The sequence below is a fragment of the Rousettus aegyptiacus genome, unplaced genomic scaffold, assembly GCF_014176215.1.
Source record: "Rousettus aegyptiacus isolate mRouAeg1 unplaced genomic scaffold, mRouAeg1.p scaffold_m13_p_12, whole genome shotgun sequence".
Classification (NCBI taxonomy): Eukaryota; Metazoa; Chordata; class Mammalia; order Chiroptera; family Pteropodidae; genus Rousettus; species Rousettus aegyptiacus.
In genome coordinates this window covers 11,098,995-11,116,897 of record NW_023416287.1, presented here as the reverse complement: position 1 = coordinate 11,116,897, position 17,903 = coordinate 11,098,995, and the positions used below count along the sequence as shown (strand labels likewise).

Below are 17,903 nucleotides of genomic sequence, written 5' to 3'. Positions count from 1 at the left end.
TCTCAGTTTATTTTGTTCTTTTGACTAGACAATCTCTTCCTGTTTCTTTGAATACCTTGTGTTTTTTTTCCCTGAGAACTGGACATTTGAATATTATAATGTGGTAACTGGAAATCAGATTCTTCCCTTTCCTCAGGGTTTTGCTGATCTTGATTGCTAAAGGCTGCAGATATCCATTAGCTTAGTAATTTTTCCAAACTATTTTTAAAAGACTATACTCCTTATCATATGTAGTTGCTGAAGTCTTTGTTCCTTTAGCTCATGTTCGACTAATATTTTACAGAAATTTCTTTGAACACCAAGAACTAAAAACAAAACAAACAAAACAAAACAAAACATACTTTTCAGTATGTGCAGATTGGCTCCGTACTGACGCATCCCTTCAACACTTAGCCAGGCTGTTTGCAACTCCGCCTTAGACTGCATTCCCTGCTTGCATTGAGCTGTTTTAAGTTGCTTTTTTTTTTTAATTTAGCATCCATCAAGTGAATGCTAAATTAAAAACAAAACAAAAAAAAAAACAAAAAAAGATTCACTTGATCGTTTTCCGGTGTTCTGACAAAGTTGGTTCTGATAGTTTCTGCTTGTTTTCTTAATGGTTTGTTTTAGCAGTAGTTTGGGCTGCTATAATAGAACTACCATAGACTGGGTGGCTGATGAAAACAGAAATTTATTCATCACAGTTCTGGAGGCTAGGAGCCCAAGATCAGGGTGCCAGCATGGTCAGGTTCTGGTGACACTCCTTTTCCAGATTGCAGACTTCCGACTTCTTGCCGTATCGTCATATGGCAGAGAGCAGAAAGAGGAGGAAAGCTCTCTTATGACTCTTATAAAGGCACTGATCTCATTCATGAGAACTCTGCTGTCATGACCTCATCTAATGTACCTCCCCAGGCCCACCTTCTAATATTATCATATGGGAAAGGGGGTTAGGTTTCAACATATAAATTTTGAGAAGACACCAACATTTAGTCCACAACACACCTATTAAGCCATTTCGTTCCTTAAAAGTTTCCCTGGTGATACTAATGTATAGCCAAGGTTGATGAGATCCATTACTCTGGGAGTGAAACCTTGGCATCATTGCTTTCAACAAGCTCCTCGGGTAATTCTGATATAGGCAATTCAAGCTTTGGGAGCCTATAGATTAAATAAATCCTGGGACTGACCTCAGGAAGTCCATCTTCTCTCATCTCCCCACCGATCCCGGGAACTAGACTGGGCAAAGAGGTAAAGCTTTGTGTGAATGGTTCTCTATCACTCACTGCCGTGCATGGTGCCAGTGGACACACCTAGTGATGAGTTGCTGCATTTGGGGTCAATGAGAGGAATTGGCTCAATGCTCTCATCTGCTTCACAGAGGAATCAGAACAGAAATAAAGCAAGGAGCCCAGGATGTGCCAGATTCCTGTCTCTAAGTGTGACGGTTCAATTAAAGTTTTCCAGCAATACATCTCTGTTGAGACTTGACATGTGGGTCACCTGTACCCAAGCTAGAATCCCCTGAAGTTGCTAAGATTTCAGCTGTAATATAAGGTTATAAGCTTTCAGGTAAATGCAGATGAAAAGATAAAGACTCCTCGGTCCAACTGAACTCCAAGGTTTGTCCTTTCACAGAGATGAGGTTCTTGAAAAGTAAGTAGTTCTGGGATGACCGAGAGATCTTCCTTTCTCATCAGGTGTGATCATGGACAAGGCTTTAATTATCCAAGTGTCAGTTTCTTTACCTGTATGCTGAAAATGATCACCTGCCTCAATTCTCATTATTACTAGGGAAGATAAATTCAATGTCTTATTTAGTAGAAGAATAAAAAATAAAATAATAAATGTATAGGTTGATCCAGTTTTTGTTAAAAATTAGGTATATGTCTTTGTATATATTTATATAAATTTATATGTGTCTATATATATAAGTACATACATAAATTTATATGTTTACCCATATAGAGTCGTCTAGGATGTGTACCAAACAGGTAGTAGAACTGGAGGGGATTTTTTCTGTCCTCTTTGCACTTCTCTAACTTGTTTATGATGTGCATATACCATTTTTGTGAAAGAAAACTGAATTTTGGGTCAAGAGGGCTGATTAAACACATTTATTTATCTCTCTTCCTTCCAACTATCCCATTGAAATGACAAAAAGGCATTTCAAAGTATTAATTAAAACTACCAAAATAAGAATAACCTACTCTTAGAATTATGAGGTCTAAAATCTGGCGCATAGTGATTATTATCTCCATTCTGCATCCACTCATAGAGCTAGAGAGAACATCAATACAGGGATTCTCAATGCTTATTGGGACATGGACCCTTTGCAGTCTGACGAAGTCTATATGGACCTCTTCTCAGCATAGTATTTTTAAATAAACTTCCATACATAGGCTTGCAAAGGAAATCACTTATATCGAAATGCAGTTATGAAAATATTTAAAAAACAAATCTGTCATATAGTAACATATGTGCTTCTATATTAGAGGATTTAGCACTGTGTCTAATAACTACCATAATTTCAAAGTCGTGATGAGCATAAATGGTATTTTGAGATAACTTCAATAATAGCATCGTGGTAGGAAAATATCTGGTTTCTATTGGTGATGAAGTCACAGGAACTGCTAATACTACTATAGTTCGTTGCTTATATTCATAAGTAAAGGAAATGCTGAATTTAGGTTGAACTTAATGAAAATTAAGACCATTTTTCTCATCCAACTTCGTGGCACTCCAAATTTAGTAAAAGATGAAAGATTTATATGATTTGAAGAGATATCAGAGGATATGGGCCCTCCAAATTTAATAAAATATGTGTTCCTATAGATTTAGCTTAAGTCTATTTATCTTCTTGTTTGGTCCCTTTCTCATTTACATCTTTCCTCAAACAGCTGATGATCCTGGGCTGTCGTCTCACAGGGAAGGCTGGGACCTAAAGTTTACTGGAAGCCGTGTGCATGGGAGGTCTTATAAACGATGAGCTTTGGTGTGATTCCCTCTTATGGGAAACGTTTAGGTCTTTCCTCCTGAGCTGTTCAAATTCTCCAGAGAAGTTCCTTCTAGCTTCTTTTTAGGAGAGTATAATCCTGCTTGTTGGCATTCTGGGATCTAGATTGGGAGAGCCTGAGAGGAGGAGGCCGGGCACAGCATCTCCATCTTCCATATGTAAACTTTCACTTGATCCCTCTGCTTCCTGGATGATGCTCCATCTTCCACTATGCCTGGCGTTACCCAGTCCAGACGTCCACCTCATTCAATACAGCAGCCTCTGCCACATACGGCTGTTTAAATTTACATTAATGAAAAATTAATTATCAGTTAATTAATAAGTATAATTGATTGATTAATTGATTAATAATTACTCTTTCAGGTCCTCGGTCACACTAGCCACATTTCAAATGCTCAATAGCCACATGGAGCTAGTGGCCAGCTACTTTATCAGACAACGAATGACATTTCTGTCACAGACAAAAATCCCATTGAACAGTGGACGGGTTGGCCATTTTTTTCCTGACAAGGCCAGATAGTGAACATTTTCGGGTTTGTATGCCACATGGCCACCGTCGCACCTACTCGACGATGTCATTATCGCATCGAAGCAGCCCCAGACAGCACATAGAACATGCACTGGAACACACGGCCGTGTTCCAAAGAAACTTTGACACTGAAATCTAAATTTCATATTATTTTCATGTGTCATGGGATATTATTCTTTTGATTTTTCCCCCCAATCATTTGCGAATATAAAACTAATCTTAGCTTACAGGCTGTATACAAACAGGCGGCAGGCTAGATCTGGAGCGTGAGCCATAGTTTGCTGACTTCTTAGTGTTTTACCTTTAAAAAAAAATCTCTGCTTTGCCTTTTAAAAAATATCTCTGTGCTGTTATTTTAGTACATTCAGAAAGGAAGCAGAGGCTAAAGCGAGTATTCTTCTTCTTTTTCTTTTTCTTTTTTTTTTTACCTAGAAGTCTCATTATCTGTTCAGGGCCTGTCTTCTCCCTGCACTTTGGGATTCTTGAGAGCACAGAGCCCTTCTCTCCTGCTCACCATTCTCCACCTAGCGTCCAGCACGATGCTTGACATGTAATAGGCTCTTAGTCAATAGAGCTGAATGATCGAATGCTCACCAAGCCCTCTTCTTTGTATAATTTGACTTTTCACTTAGATCTGCCTTCAGAAAAGAATGTGCTGATCATGCTCCTGAAAATATTCCAGTCTGCTTAACAACTTCCTTTCTCGTTATCAGTAAATACATGAACACATCAGTTTTCCACACTAATCCAATGAGCTTGGTAAATGTAATTCTGCCTCTGAGAGAAGACACCAGCCCCTATGCCTGGGTAGAACCAAACAAATCTTGGTTACAGAAGCATAAGTCTCAATTGAATGTGATAAGAAGACTTGTAGAGAGCAGGGAAGTGACCTGGAGGACGCAAGTACCTGGAGATTTTAAATGCTTGTCTGAAACTGCCTTCTCAGCAAGACAAGGAAGAGAAGGTTATAGAATGTTCACATTGCCATGACTTTAAAAGGACAATATGCCAAGTACATTTTTGGAAACCAATCGGATGGGGCAAAAGCCACAGGTTAGATTAAAACCATACATGCCCCAATCTCCTAGCAGATAACAAGAGAAAACCTTGGGTATAGTGATGACCTTGTAGCTATAACACCAAAGTCATGATCCATGAAAAAAATCATCGGTAAGCTAGACTTCATTAAAATGAAAAACTTCTGCTCTGCAAAAGAGAATATGAAGACAACGAGAAGACAAGTTACAGACTAGAAGACAATATTTGCAAAAGACACATCCGATAAAGGACTGTTATTCAAAATATATAAAAAACTTTTAAAACTGGACAATAAGAACACAAACAATCTGATTTAAAAAAAAAAAAAAGGTCAAAGACCTTAACAGACACCTCGCCAAAGAAGATATACAGATGACAAATAAGCATATGGAAATATGTCCCATATCATACGTCATCAAGGAAATGCGAATCAAGTGCCATGAGATACCACTGCACAACTATTAGAACAGCCGAGCTCTGAAACCCTGACAACACCAAACGCTGGTGAGGATGTAGAACAACGAGAATTCTCATTCATTGTCAAAATCATTGTCTGAAGAAAATGATCACATTATCTGTTTTTATGCCACAAGTCTACCAGAGGTTAGATAAATATGTCCAAGAGACGTGAGGCACAACGAGCTATACAGATTTAACCAACATGTACTAGGTCCAACTACAGTTGACTATCTGTGGCCTGGTCTTATCCACAGCTACACGAGGAGTCGGTCCACAGGACCAGGACTAGAATGGGCTCGTGACTCCCAACCCAGGGCCCTGCTGGCAGCACTGCAGAATCATAACTGCTTTGGGCTCTGGACATAGAAAAAAGAGAGAGTCATTTGGGAAGAATTGAAACATTTCCTCCTGTGCAAATCGTTTCTCTTTGTGCTGGCAAGTCCAAGGTGTTCTGACAAAGGTCAAAAGCGTTTGTTTTCTTTAATACTCTGAGGACGAGAGTGAGACATAGATGAGGGAGAGCCAGAGCCGGGAAAGAAGAAAGAGGCGCATTGCCAACTTTCATAGCTGAACGGACTTTTTTTAAAAATCACAGTTAATGATTGTTTGGGGGCACAGAAACAACCTCTGGTTTGCTATCAAAACAGTGGAAATGACAAGGAAGGAATGTTAAGAAATCGTTGAATAGATGACGAGGTCAAGGCCATTGCCTATCTGGCCCTGCCCACCTCCCTGGCATCTGATCCTTAAGCTTTGCCAATCCACTGTGTTTCTCACCACCGAACTCCCTGTACTGTTCTCTCTGGCCGGACTGCCTGACCCCAGTTTCTTGGCCCGCCAAGTCCTCCTCTGGGACTCATATCAGGTGTCCCCTCCTCCTCGAAGACACCCCGCCCCCAGCTCTGCTTCTGTGCACCCATAACATCTTTCCATCTTCATGCTCAATCAAGCTGCATTGAAATCGCCCATATGCCCATCTGTCCCTCCCATTGGACTAGAGATCATCCGCTGGACCCCGGGGCTCAGGTCTGGCATTCAGACAGAACCATGCTTTATTTGGCCTGCACTGTGTAGGCCCACATGGTGTTTTTCAAATTTTATTTTGCACTCATTGCCAAAAATTAAAACTCAAGAGATTTCACATGAAAACCCAGATTTCTGGTTTCTCTTAACAAACTGGAGATCCAGCAACATGAGTGCACTTCTCCACCCTCGTGGTAGCCGGCCCCTTTGGATAGAGTATGGTTTCTCCATTTCTCCACAGTCCCCACCATGCCCTATTGTCTCAGCATTAAAACCTCACATCAGAGCCATTTGTCATAACTCTTGCAATATTGTTTTTTCTTACAGTGGCCTACTCACACCCGTTCCTTTCTCACACCCGGCCTACTTCCTTTACTTATATCGCTAGACTAGACCGTATAGGAACCTGGGCTTCTCAACCTCGCCCTAGGCTGAGAGCTCCTTAAAAACAAACATGGTGCTTCGTTCATCTCTGTGGCTGCAACAGCAAGCTCAGCGCCTCAGAGTGGGTCCCCCATAAACGCCATTGGAATTACGAATGTAACTTTTGCTTTCAGAAGAGAACCTCTTTCTAAATTCTGTCATCCCTTTAGTCTTCTTCCATTCAATAAATATTTACTGAGTTCACCTGTATGTCCATTTCCCTAAATTAGTGTCCCCTTTATCACTGGAATCCTGGGTTTTCTCATAACCCACAAATAATCAAAGCCTCTCTCCAGATTGCCGGTTCAGGCACCGCTTATAAAACCTTGCTCTTAGCAATCAATAAGAGGAACTCACGAAGATCCACTGGTTGGTAGTCGGAATATTAGCAGTAGTAACAAGTAGTTATTATTTATCGAGAGCTTCCCATGTGCCAGGAACTCTACATACATTTCCTCATTTAACCTTTACAACAACCCTGTGAGGTGTCATTCGTCCTCATATTAATCAGGACTGTCAGTTGCAAGTAGGAAAAAAAAAAAAACCCAACTCAGAATGGCTTAAGCCAAAAGTTTCGTACACTTGAAAAATCAGATATAACATTCATGAAACCATTATGTGACTGTCACAGTTCTAAGAATTTTCATTCCTTTAATCTTCTAAACAGCACCTTGAGAAAGTTACTATATTATTTCCATTTCACAGATGGGAAAACCTGAGTACTGAGGTTTCAACAATTTTACTACACTCATCAAGCTAAGTCGTGCATTTTTTTCCTTTGCAGCATTCGAACCCTTTTCCTGTATTTAAGGGAATTGCCTACTTTATTAGACAGCTTGGAACTGAAGTTCAATTCCCATGGAGGAGGCAGAAAAATGCCAAAGGCTGGCTTCTCAGCCTCCTTTGCATCACCAATGTGAGCATTGGTATAGACTCTGCTCCCTAGCTTCTGGCTCAAGAAAACCCATGTTAACAACTGATGAGTGGATATGACTTTTCTCCTAGTCAGTATAATCTCTCTCTCTCTCTCTCTCTCTCTCTCTCTCTCTCACACACACACACACACACACACACACACACACACATACCCTACATAGAAATCCTGCTCTTAACTCCATAATATTCATTTTAAGGGACAATGTATCACTAATGGTGGTGTTTTGGGGCACCAGAGATTGTCGAGGAAAAGAGGGATTTCACCCATGGAGGCAGCTGAGGTGACCTTCAGGTAAGCATGTTCCCCCACAGTTATTGAGGGGGTGTGAGAAGGTTGAGGTGGGCACCCTCAGTCCCCACCATAGAAATAGCTCTCCATGGGGCCTTAGGCTCGTGGCTTCCAGGAATGCTTGCCCGCCTGCCTGCAAAGCTGAAGGACCTGCAAAGTCACTTCTGCCTGGAACTCCTGAATCCAGGCCAGCTAGCCCCCTCCTCCTCCAAACCCTTCAACACCTCCTTAATGGATTTCTTTCTTCTTTCTCCTACTCAAGCAATTCTAACCAGTCCAGGAACCAATTGTTCTGCCTTCAAATCAATAGCCTTTGGGAAGGACTGCAGATGGTCTCTGGGGAAGCACCTTGGCTTTCTTCCAGATTCAGTTTCAGTCAAACGAAGCTTCTTTGCTTTATTAAAGCAGGCTCCTTCAAGAATACGAGTTGACACCAACCCAAAAGTGGTGACTAAAACTTTTCGTTTCAAATTCTAGCTTTCCAACAGGATCTTGGAATTTTATTTAGTTTATTAGCTACCACCATGTTTTAGAAGGGATTTAAAGCTGCTTGTTGGCTTAAGCATTTGTTAAGGAAAGGATGAAAGAAATGATAGAGCACTCAGCACTTGGTAAATGGTTAATGAGGGAGAATCAAATGAGATAAAGCATGTGAAACTGATGCGTAATCTTTAAACACTGAAAACTGTAACCGAGCTGAACAGGACCGCAGCCTTATCCACTGGCGCCATCTGCTGGAAATAGGTTAGCACAACAGGTCTACTTTACTGAGGCATGGAGACCCTGGCTTCTGGAAATGCCAGCAAAGACTGGATAAAAAGGGGTGTTAAGTGCTTTATGTGCATGATTTCTCTCCATTCTCACTGTAACTAGAAGAGATAGATGCTATTTTCATTACATCTCTAGAGATTCTGAATCTGAGACTCAGAGAGATTTATAGTGGATTTATAATGTCTAAGGTCATATAGCTAGTGCATATTTGGGATAAGACTCAAACCCAGTTCCGCCTGACTTCGAATCTGACTCCAACATGGAGGTGTGCATGCAGGAAGTTTTTTGCAGAGTGTTCTCAGGTCACAGGTGGAAGAAAACACTCAAACTGCTGTGCAGCCAGGTGTTTTTCTCAGCATCTGTGGCAGAGACCACTAAATGTCCCCTAATAAATGTTCCCCTTTCTTCTACAAAGCAATGAGAAATTCCAGAGTCCCCAAACCATCAGGAAATAGATCTATGAAATCTATGCAGTCCTCCCAATAAAAGGTGACACTAATGTCTATTAGACATGGCCGTTAGGATACGGAACAAGGAAGAGTCTACCTGAGGGAAGAGCCAGGTGTCATGGAAGTAGAGGACAAGGACACTCCTCCTAGAAGCAAGGTCAACTCACCTGCTAGAGAAGGATGTCTGTCCAATTCTGGACTTTGAATAGTATTTAGATGTCATCTCCCTGTGTCTAGGCACATGGTCTTCCAAATAAATGCTTATTTTCCCAACCTCCCTTATAACCACCTATGGCCATGTAACCAAATTCTGTCCCATAGAATGTAAGTCAGATAATTACAGCAGATTCTAGAACCTTTGTTAAGAGACATCAGGGTTGCACCCAATACCTCCATCTTCCCCGCTCCCCCCACACCCCGCCCTGATCCCTTCTCCTTCCTTCTGGCTTGGATGCAGATGCCGTGGTAAGATTTGGAGCAGCCATTTGGGACAATGAAGTGGGCTTGGAAACAGCAGCTATTTAAAATGAAGCAACAAGATTAAAGGAGCCTGACTCCCAAAAGACTTCATGGCACAAACAACCAAATCGACCTATCCTATAACTTTTACAGGGGAGGGGAAACAAAGGAACTTTTATTTATTAAAAGTCACTGATATTTGGCACACTTGTTATTCACAGACAAACCTAACCCTGATATAGCATCCAACTATTGACAAGTCAAAGTCCCTACATTTAATTAGAAAGAAAAATATCTTTTTGTTGTTATTGTAAGTAGAAAGAATAATACTCTGAAATTTTGTGTTTGGAAGTGATTCGGTGAGCTGGGGGAAAAAAAAAAAAAAAACTAGACTGGAGTTAGAAGACCCAAGTTCTAGACCCAGCACTGTTGCCGGTGCACTGCGACCTTTCACATATTTCCCTCAGAGGGTAAAATGAGAGGGTTGGGAGAGGAAGGAGAATAATCAATAAACATAGAAAAAGATGTTTACCTTCATTGATAATAAGGGAAATGCAAACTAAAACAAGCAGATACAATTTCACACCAATCAGACTGGCAAAACCAAAAAGCCATGTATTGAGGTGGATATGAGGGAAATGAATGTTCACACAGTGCTGGTGGAACTGTAACTTGGCACAACCAGTGTAAAGTAACCATCAGTGTAAAGCTGAAAAATGTGCATAACTTGCGATCCAGCAGTTCCCTAGGGACACCCTAGAGACACTCTTGCTAGTGTGTCCCATGAGATGCTCCAGGATGCTTATTGAAGCATGGAGGAAACAACCTATAATCTCAATGTGTATTAGAGAAATAAATTAGATAAGTATATTCAGGCAATGGAGTACAACACAATAGTGAAAATGAACCACATCTGTGAGTATGAGCATGTTTAGGTCTCATGAACCTAACGCTGAGTCATAAAAGCAAAGTGCATAATTATACATACAAGAAGATGGCATTCACGTGAAAAAAAAATTTAAACCCACAAAGCAATTCTATGTAGTATTTATGGATATATACATATGTGGTAAAATATTAAAATATGGTAGGAAAAGATCTGTAACCAATTCATGATGGTGGTTCCCCCTGGTTGAATGAACTAGGGAAAAATATAAAAGCGATTTCAACTTTATTCACAATGTTCTCTTTTACTATTTAAAATTAGAAGCAAGAATAAAAAGATATGTGTTGCCTTGCTCTCTTACATTTTTGTATTTTTAAATTTTAAATATATAAATAAAAACCAGAGAGTTGGAATAGAATTTCTAAGGTCTCATTCAGCCCTAAATTTATAAACACAAAACATATATGAAGCATGGTGTGAGATAAAGAATGAGTTCAAATCCTAGATCAGTTAGAGGTCTCTCAGTTATGAGTGACCAACACACACACACAAGCACAACACACACACACACACACACACACACACAAGCATGGACACACATCGCCACTACTACCAACACAACTAAAGCAAACGGGAATTCATCAACTCATGTTACTGAACAGTCACGAGCAGCCTCAAGTAACGCTTGATCCAGGACTCAGAAAATGTCACCAGATCCATTCTCTTCCTCTCTATTGGCCCCCAATATGACTACACAATGGCTGAAGCAGTATCTAACTTTACATCTTCTCATTACTGAGCCCCAGGAAGAAGAGACAATCTGCCCCTGCATTATCAGCAGAAGTCCTCACTAATAATTAGGGCAATGCAAATTTAAAATGCACTTAAGTACTAGTTTTTGTTTAAGATATTGGCAAATAACGGAAGTCATTTCCAGGGCTGTGGGCGGGAGAGTGTGGCTTCTCCAGATTGGCTCTATCCTCTCCACCTCCTCTGTGTCCCACGAGGCAGGCCTGCATGGGTTACATCAACAGACTCCTTGGCCCTCTGTCATCTGCTTGAGGTCAGCCCAGTAGGAGACTGGAGAGAAAACAGTGATTTGAGGCATGTATTCCCTTGGCTCCTTCCAATGGCGCCATATTGGCTAGCTTCACCCTTCCTTTCCACATGACTCTCCTCCTTGTCCTACTAACTGCTCTCTCCTCTTGCCCCTTCAGGCCCACCATTACCAGCCCTGGGATACTGCGCTACTTTTTGTAAACAGTCCCGTTATTAAACTCACTTTGAAATTCTAATGACTGCGTGACATTAGGATACAGAGTCCCTTTGGTGAGCTATTCATCAGCAAATCCACTTCTCTGTACCCACCCAGAGAAACACTTGCACATAGGCACAAGGAGCAAGCAAAGGACATTTGCGATAATAAAATATTAGAAACAATTAAAAATTTTTTCAAATAGACAAATAGATAAATAAGCTATACCACATTCATCTTATGGCATAGTATGCATCTGTTTTGAAAGGAGATAGATCTATTTATAATATAAGACACATGAGACATTTTTTGCATGAAGAAAGTAAGATTTAGTACCATCATAAATTATATAACGATGATATCTATTTCCACCGTTTTATGTACTCTTTAAAACTTTAGGCAAATGTTCACTGCCCTCCCCTTGCCCATGGAAGGATTATGTATCCCCACCCCACCGGAGTTGGGCTTGGCCAAATGATTTGTTTTGACCAAGGAAATATGAGTGAAAGTTACATGAAACTGCCAAGCAGAAGCTTTAAGTGGTTCCACCATCTCTGCCATGAGATTAGCATATTCCAGCTGCTTCTTTGACCTGTGTCCAGAAATATAGCTGAAGTCAACCTATGACAAATATGTTAGGATCAAGAAATAAACCTTTGTTGTTATAAGGTACTGAGATTTTGAGGATATTTGTTATTGCAGCATAATCTAATGCATACAGCTGTGATACTTGGTTACTTTTTGGGGAGGAAAAATGGCATTGAGGAGTGGTAATTTCAGGAGACTTTGGTTTTTATCTTTAATATTTTAGTCTACTTACAATGAAAATATATTCATGCATCACCATGGTGTAAAAATACATTAGTTAAAATTAATATAACAGGTGCTTTCTTCCTTAAAATTAAATGCTAAGAAATATCATTCTTTAAATACACACATGAACACCCAATAAATTAATGGTTCTTTTTGCCAAGCTGGGACTCTGAAGAGAGAGACTGGAGGCAAATAGCTCCATGAACTTTCCAAGGCTAGGGGAAGTGCCGGAGTGTGACATTGCCTTGTCACTTTCTCTGCAGGTGAAAACTGTAAAGCCTCGCCACACTGTGAAACTTACTTCTGGTTCCACTATCATGAAATAGAAATACAGACTCATAATTTTGTTTATTTTTATATTAATAATGCCTACCTTACAATGGACCTCATTTATATAAAAACAAAGGTGATTATATGACCAAAATTCAATTCCGTGAGTTTGGAGAATTGTGGTCTGCTTGACACAGCCTACCCCTGTGGAGCAAAGTTAGTGAGACCCATGGGAGGTCTGTTTCTGGTTATACCTATCGGTCTCTCTGAGTCAGGAGCTCAGCCTTCGTTCCATTAAAACAAAAACCCAAAATTGGTTGGGTGGATATCAAAGCCCTCTTGCGAATTGATATGTCATAGACTACCCTGCAATTTTAACTTCTTATTTAATCCAAACTACAGGCCTCTTGTCTTCGAGCTTTACTTCTGAGCCAAATGTCAGTGGCCAGACTCCCTGATCCAGTGCCCAGTCTTCAGCTTCATGTGATCAGGAGTTATGATGACAGCAGAAGTAGTAGCAGTAGCAACCCTGATCCCTCAGTCACAGCTATGATGACTCCCCCTGACTGCGACAACTCCAGCTCTTCTGATGAGTTTCCAAGCACCTAATTCCCTTTATTAAATCCCTTTCTACTTAAAATACCTATACTGGTTTCTGCTTCCGTCTCCTGCACAGAACTGACTAAATACAGGTTGGAAGATGATATTCAGAAAGTAGATTCAAACACAAAAAGATTAAAAAAAAAAACAAAACCAAGAGAGGGAAAATTATAAAATCATTCCAAGAGCTCAGATATCTGGATAATTAGACTTACAGAAAGTATAGTCAAAGAAAATAGGGAGATGAAGGAAGGAAGTCTTCAAGGAAATAATTCACAAAAATATCCTAGAACTGAAATGAATGGATTCTTAGACTGAAGGTCATTGAGTAACAATTAGATATCATGTGCCTCCTGATGTGATGCAATAGGAAATACACAGTCCCACCTGTAAACCATCCTTGCCAAAAATTGAGCTGAAATCTAATCAAACCTCTAGATATAACTACCAGTTTACAGTAGTACATACAAGGGATGGTGTCACATTTTAAAAACACCACCAGGACCCAACCAGCCAAATTCGGACTGTGAGAAACTTCATAGGATAATTTACCCAGTTTCTTCAACAAATCAATCATGTTTTTAAAAGAAGAGAAGGAAGAAGAAGGAGAAGGAGAAGGAAGGAGGAGGATGCGGAGGAATAGGAGATAGGAGGAGGAGTGTAGGATTAGCTGATGGTTAGTTCTGTATGCTCTCTGATGTCTGACTGAGTAGGAGTATGCTTCCTCCCAGAGACAGAATAGGAGTAACTATTACAGATTAAAGATACTAAGAGACTTAGCAACTAAGTGCAACGTGTAGACCTTGTTTGGACCCTGACTTAAATCAATATAAAAAAGTCATTTTAAAGACAATTAGGGAAAATCAAACCTGGACTGTGTATTATAAAATAATAAGGAATTATTCTTAATTTCCTTAAGTGTGCTCATGGAATTGCAGTTATATTATTTTTTAATACTTATCTGTTGGAGCTACATACTAAGATATTTCCAAATTCAATAATCTAATATCTGAGATTTGCTATAATATACTGCTCATAAAAAAGTGTGAAGGATAGAAAGAAGAGGAAAATAAAGCTGGATACATGGAGTTTACGGTACTATTCTACTTTTTAGTTTGTTTAAAAACTGTCATAATAAAAATTGAAGAGAGGAAAAAAGAAGGGAGGGAGAAAAAAAGGAAGGAAAAAAGGAAGGAAAGAAGCAGGAAGGAAGGAGGGAGGGAGGCAAGGAGGGAGGGAGGCAAGGAAAGAAGGGGACTCAATGGGCGTCTCAAGACCATTAATCATGAAATTTCAGAATACTAGGAACAACAACAAAAAAACACTTTTGGAGAGACAAACCAGGTTCTTACTTGACACATCTATATAAGAATGGCTGAAATAAAAACAAAACAAAACAAAACAGTACCTGACAGTACCAAATGTTGGCATGAACGTGGCGCCGGAGCCGCAGGAACTGTTCTTTCATTGCTGGTGGGAATGTAAAATGGTAGAGCCACTTTAGAAGACAGTTCGGCAGTTTCTTATAAAGCTAACCATCGTTTTAACATACAATCTAGCAATCATGCTCCTAGGGATTTACCTAAATAAGTTGAAAACTTATGCCCACACAAAAAACTGCACACAGATGTTTATGGCAGCTTTATTCCTCATCATCAAAAACTTAATCGAGATGTCCCTCAGTAGATATATCAGTTTCCTAAGGCTGCACCACAAACCAAATGGCTTGAAATGACTAAATTTATTCCCTCGCAATTCTGGAAGCTAGAAGTCTGAACTCTAGTTGTCAGCAGGGACATGTCCCTCTAAAACTCTGCTAGAACACTTCCTTACCTTTTCCTAGTTTCTAGTGGTGGTCACAGATCCTTGGCATTCTTCTGTCCAACTCCGATCACTGACTCTGTCATCACATGGCCTTCTCCTCTGTGTCTCCCCACATGGCATTTTCCTTTTTTTATAAGGACATCAATCATGTTGGATTAGAGCCCACTTCAATGATTTCATCTTATCTTGATTACATCTGCAAAGACCCTTTTCCAAATAAGGTGACATTCACAGGTACCACGGATTAGGACTTCAACATACCTTTCTGGAGGACACGAGTCAATCCAAAACAGGTGAATGAACAAGTTGTGGTACATTCATACAATGGAATAATATTCAGTAATAAAAACACATGAGCTCTTATGCCATAAAAAGATACAGAGGAATCTAAAATCATATTGCTTGATGAAAGAATCCAGTTAGTAAAGGGTATATATTGTATGATTCCAACTATATGACATCTGGAAAGGCAAAATAAAGAGGATGTAAAAGAGAAGCCACTGCTGAGGGTTGGGTGAGGGGAGAGGTGAGGTGTGAATACTTGACAAGGATTTTTATGACAGTGAATTTGTTCTATATAATACTGTAATGGTACATGCCACATTATGCATTTCTCAAAATCCATAGAAATATACAACAAAAAGAATAAACCCTAATGTACACTATGGACTTTAATTAATAATAATGTATCAATATTGGTTCATCAATCGTAACTAATGTACCATGCTAATGTAAGATGTTAATAGTAAGATGTTAATAGGGAAACCTAGGAGGGGAGAAGTTGGGTATGTGGGAGCCCTCTGTACTATCTGGTTAATTTTTCTGTAAACCTAAAACCACTCTAAAAAATTAGTCTATTAATTTTTAAAAATTCATTATAGGATCTAAGGCTCAAGTATCATCTCCTTCAGGAAGTCTTTCCTGTTCTCCCATCACACTCTCAGGATGGGTTAAGAGCCCTCCTCCCAGGCTCCCATAACTTGGGCATATATATTCCTATGGTTGTATCTGCCATGTTATATGTTGGTACCTCTTTGTGCCTCTGTCAGTTAATAGCTGTGGTTTGCTGACCCCTGACCTAGAATGCAGAGATGGTGAAAGCAGCTAATTCATGCAACCCGACAGGTTAGCAGGCACCCAGGAATGCCTGGCAAAGGGCACTTCTATTCCCTCGATGCATCGATGATGTCGTTTGTGGTGTAATCATCATGAGCCTTGTGACCCACTAAGCTATTTTCCGGATGGGGGCATAAGGCACAGTCATATCACATTGTAAGACTTATTTCAACCTGAGCAGTCCTTGGGTTACTGATCTTTGGTTTGCCAAAGATAGATCCCTAAGGGAAAGTTTTTGCACTGGAAAACTTTGCTGGGGTACGAATCCTGTGGTTTTGACGTCAAATTCATGCTATTTATATTATGCAACATTCAATCTTCCTCAAGTTAAAAGGTGGTATAACACAAGGTGACTGGCATAAATGTCTACGTGACAGATAACATTCATGAGGAAAGCAGACTTGGTCAGGAGGGACACTGGCACTTTGAAAAGTCCATGCTTGACCTAGAGTGAGCAACCACTCATTGGCTTCAGCTAACTGTTGCCACATAGAAATGGGGACACAGTGTTGCCAGACAAGGCAGAGAGATTTTTGTTCATACAAAATTCTGTCTTTAAAAAACCGTTGGCAACTAATGCAAACGGTTAAGAAATACTGGAGCTCATATTGGGAGGAGAAGGAACCATCCAATTGAATCGAGGTTTTAAGATGGGGAGAAATAACAGGGAAAGGGTGCAAGGTAAGGGCAGATTCTGGAGGACCTGATTGTCATACTCAAGGTGCTTATCGATTGTCTTCTAGGTCTGAGTAATCACCAAAGGATTTAAGCAAGAAAGAGACATGCATAGAATGGCATTTTAAAAAGATCACCTTGGCAGTTGATGTGGCCAAGGCTGAGGGAAAGGTGATGAGTTAGAAGTCTATCATTAGGCTGAGTCAGGGTAAAGATGACAAAGGCCTATTCACTTTTTTTCTATCAGATTGTAAAATCCAAGACAACGGGCCGTCTGTCGTGTTCTTACTGTGTCTACTAAACACAAAGCCTACTCAATAAATAAGTATAGCCTGCTCAATACATCAGTGTCGAAAGAATGAATGAAAGTGAGAGTGTGGAGGTAAAGGGCATTTTTGAAGAACTGTACTTAAATCAACTGCCTTAGGAGGAATAATGATAATGGAGAGAGTAGGGGGCCTTGGAGGCCTGTTTCCTTTCCTTGTTTCCTCTACGAGCTTGAGAAGGGGGTACTCAATTAGATCACAGACACAGGTTTCAAAAATAAAAAAATTGTGCAGGTTCGATTCCTGGTACTCCTCATGGCCTCTTCAGTTCACAAAAGAGGAAATCAGTACTTTGAAGGATTCACGAGAGGATTAAGTGAAAATTTAGGGACGAACAATTTTTGTCTTTCCCTAGATCCAGTATTCCCAAAGGACGCAGCACAAGGGAGCTGACCTCAACATACGACCCCGTGGTAATTAATTACTTTTTGGGGTGGGGTGGGAACCGATGACCTCGGAATCTTTGGGCCTGGTCCTTTCGAGTTTTAGCCTAAGCAGAGAGGACCTCAGGCCTGGCCAGCCTCAAACCTCTCCCACTCTTCCTTGTTCCCACACATCCCAGTTCTTGACCCTCCCCCCATACCCGCCCCCTTTCCTCCCACCTCCTTTTTCCGCTCCCCCGCCCCCATTTCCGCCCCCCTCCGCCCGCGTCCTCCGCGCTCCGGGCCCCGGCCTTCCGCCCGCCCGCGTCCGCAGCATCCCGGCCTTCTGCTCTGTTTCCTTCTCCCTCTGTCAGCGCCCCTCTCGGACGGCCGAGGCAACCCCGT

General features: G+C 40.6%; 1 long non-coding RNA gene across 2 annotated transcripts; it reads right to left on the bottom strand.

The window, feature by feature from the left end:
- Positions 1-2,081: 2,081 nt before the first annotated feature.
- Positions 2,082-17,699, bottom strand: LOC107514566. 2 transcript variants are annotated; one of them, XR_001597801.2, is made up of 3 exons: positions 15,029-17,699; positions 14,604-14,665; positions 2,082-3,269 (listed from the first exon to the last, which is right to left on the bottom strand). It is a non-coding gene; the product is annotated as an uncharacterized LOC107514566 (long non-coding RNA). The 2 variants fall into 2 exon arrangements; XR_001597800.2 differs by lacking the exon at positions 2,082-3,269 and adding an exon at positions 9,350-12,104.
- Positions 17,700-17,903: the final 204 nt, after the last annotated feature.